The sequence below is a fragment of the Eubalaena glacialis genome, chromosome 6, assembly GCF_028564815.1.
Source record: "Eubalaena glacialis isolate mEubGla1 chromosome 6, mEubGla1.1.hap2.+ XY, whole genome shotgun sequence".
NCBI classification, from domain to species: Eukaryota; Metazoa; Chordata; class Mammalia; order Artiodactyla; family Balaenidae; genus Eubalaena; species Eubalaena glacialis.
In genome coordinates this window covers 18094434-18097195 of record NC_083721.1, presented here as the reverse complement: position 1 = coordinate 18097195, position 2762 = coordinate 18094434, and the positions used below count along the sequence as shown (strand labels likewise).

Here is a 2762-nt window from a genome sequence, read left to right as displayed (position 1 = left end):
GTAGAATGTTTTGAGAGAAGGGAGAAACTTAAAAATGCTATTAATTCTAACTATAATCACAGATGTTATCAATCCTAAAATAAAGGGAGATGAATATTTTAAAAATGGTGTCTCTATAATGAAGTTATAGAAATAAAACAACATAGCAGTTAGGAGTTTAGGCTTTGGAGCCAGATTGCCTAAGTTTAAATGTCAACTGTTGCATTCACACGTGGAGTGATACTGTCAAGTTACTCCACCTCTCAGAGCCTCAGTTTCCTTTCTAAGAAGTAGAAGATATACTTTTACCTACATTTTAGGATTTTGTGAGAATAAAATGAGTAAAGAACTTACCAAACTTACCAGAGTTTCATATGTAGAAAAAAAATAAATTATAGGTATCATTATTAGTTTTTGTTTTCCCTCAACTCCATGTCCCCCTATTCATAATACAGACTAGGCAAAGGACGTGGGCTGAGGTGTACATAGAATAGATTTATTCTGCCTCCTCATTCTGTACGGTTATTGTAAGCAAACAGCCTGTGGTAAGCACTGAGAAGCCTCAAGGTATTATTTAAAAGGAAAAGTTATAGAATACAGATAGCAAAGAATGTTATAAAATTACTATGTACACACTAAGATAGTCAAAAGGGAGGCATAACCCAATCGAGCAGAGTCATACAAACAATATGTTTTTCCCATTACAGCAATATGATGAACTAGAAAAAGATAAACTTAACTATGTTCAGTAATGTAACACTGAGGGATAAAAAGAAAAGCAAATGGACTCTCATTTTTCTTGTGAATTATCTGATAAGAATAATCCGCAGAAGGAAAGGGGTAGGAATGAACATAAATAAAACCAAAGATAAATGAACATTGGATGAGCAAACATCTAAGATGCTTTAAACAACTAAAAGTCTTGTCTTTAGAATAAATTGTATATGATTGGATAAAGATTTTTATGAAAATGTAGAGATTGAAAAGTTTCTGGAAAACTGGAGAGAAACAAATGTCTTCCAGCATTCCAAACACGAAAAGAGTGAATTCCACACTTAGCAGTATTATTAGTGGTACTAATAGTAACGGTGGTAGTAGCAGCAACAGCAGCAGTAATAATAGTAGCTAATATTAATTGCACACTTACTATGGACTAACCATAGTACATGAAATACTTAAATCGATTTTAACTTCAAAAAATTGTATAAAATATGTATCATTATTATTATTCATATTTCACATATAAGAAAAATAAGGCTCAAAGAAGTTGAGTAACTTGACCAAGGTCATGAAACTATGCAAATGTGGAGCAGAAATGGAACCCAAGCAGCCTGACTCAGGCATCCTTGTTTTAACCCTGTTCGGTACTGAATATACTACATTTTTTTTTTAATTTATTTTTTAATTTTTTTATTTTTTAAATGCTATTCTTGTCTGCTTACACTCTTTTTATGTATGTATGTATGTATGGCTGTGTTGGGTCTTCGTTTCTGTGCGAGGGCTTTCTCTAGTTGTGGCAGGCGGGGGCCACTCTTCATCGCGGTGCGCGGGCCTCTCCCTATCGCGGCCTCTCGTTGCCGAGCACAGGCTCCAGACGCGCAGGCTCAGTAATTGTGGCTCACGGGCCGAGTTGCTCCGCGGCATGTGGGATCTTCCGAGACCAGGGCTCGAACCCGCGTCCCCTGCATTGGCAGGCAGATTCTCAACCACTGCGCCACCAGGGAAGCCCTATACTACATTTTTGAAGTGTATTTAACTTTCGTTTGCTGAGGCATTATGTTATAGATATCTAAAGTAAATAATATGTAGGCTTTATTTGAAAAACAATTTTGAGAGAAATAGAATGCATCGTAACTTTTCAATCTGTCTGTTCTATTTCCTGCTAAGAAATAATAATAATATGACATTTGGTCAAGGTGATTTGACTTGCTGACCAAACACTTGCCTGGTGTCTTTACTGAATTTTGTGTTGTTTTATTTTCCAGCTAGTTGCTTCATGACTCCTTGGCATCTCTAACAAAAACTAATAGCATGAAAAACAGTGATAAATTGGGATCGTCCAGCACAGTACCAAAGTTGATGCTTCAGCATATTTCTTGATGGTGTAAAGACTACAGTTATAATAAAAGAGCTCCACCCATTTCTTATGTAAATTATTTGATGACACAAAGACTAGGGAACTACTACTATATTGTTTGGAAGTTAGTAGCCTATTTTTTAAAAACATTTTTTTCTCTGCTTTCCTTCTCTACTTACCTTGAAGTCAAAGGATCCCTTCCAGGTGTTAGAAGGCCTGACTTCTATGAGTATGGAAGATTGGATATAGAATTCTAAATTGACAGTCTTTTACTTTCTGGATGTTAAAAATGCAGTTCATTAGTATCTGTTGAGAAGTATGCAATTATTTTCATGCTTATTCATTTGGAGCTAATGCCTCTTTTATCTCTGGATTCTTTTAAGATTTACTCTTTATAATAGTTTTTAGTAATTTGATAACAAGGCTCAATGGTTTTCCCTTCCTTTCTTTCTCTCTTCCTTCCTTCCTTCTTTCTTTTTATTTATTTATTTATTTAATTTTTCACCTTATCTTTATTATTGACTAAGGTATAGGGTTGTAGTATGGAACATATTTTCAAACTCATTTCATCATATGTACTTTCATTTTTGTTCTATTAATAGAGCCAACTTTGTCAATTTCACATAGTAGGTTTCCAAGGGATTGAACTGAATCAGCTTGGGAAATATTTTTCCTTACTCAGAGATACTCCTATAAACCAATTCAA

The 2762-nt window shown here is 34.7% G+C and overlaps 1 non-coding gene across 1 annotated transcript; it reads right to left on the bottom strand.

The window, feature by feature from the left end:
• Positions 1 to 409: 409 nt before the first annotated feature.
• Positions 410 to 541, bottom strand: LOC133094173 (small nucleolar RNA SNORA51). The gene has a single exon (XR_009701390.1). It is a non-coding gene; the product is annotated as a small nucleolar RNA SNORA51 (small nucleolar RNA).
• Positions 542 to 2762: the final 2221 nt, after the last annotated feature.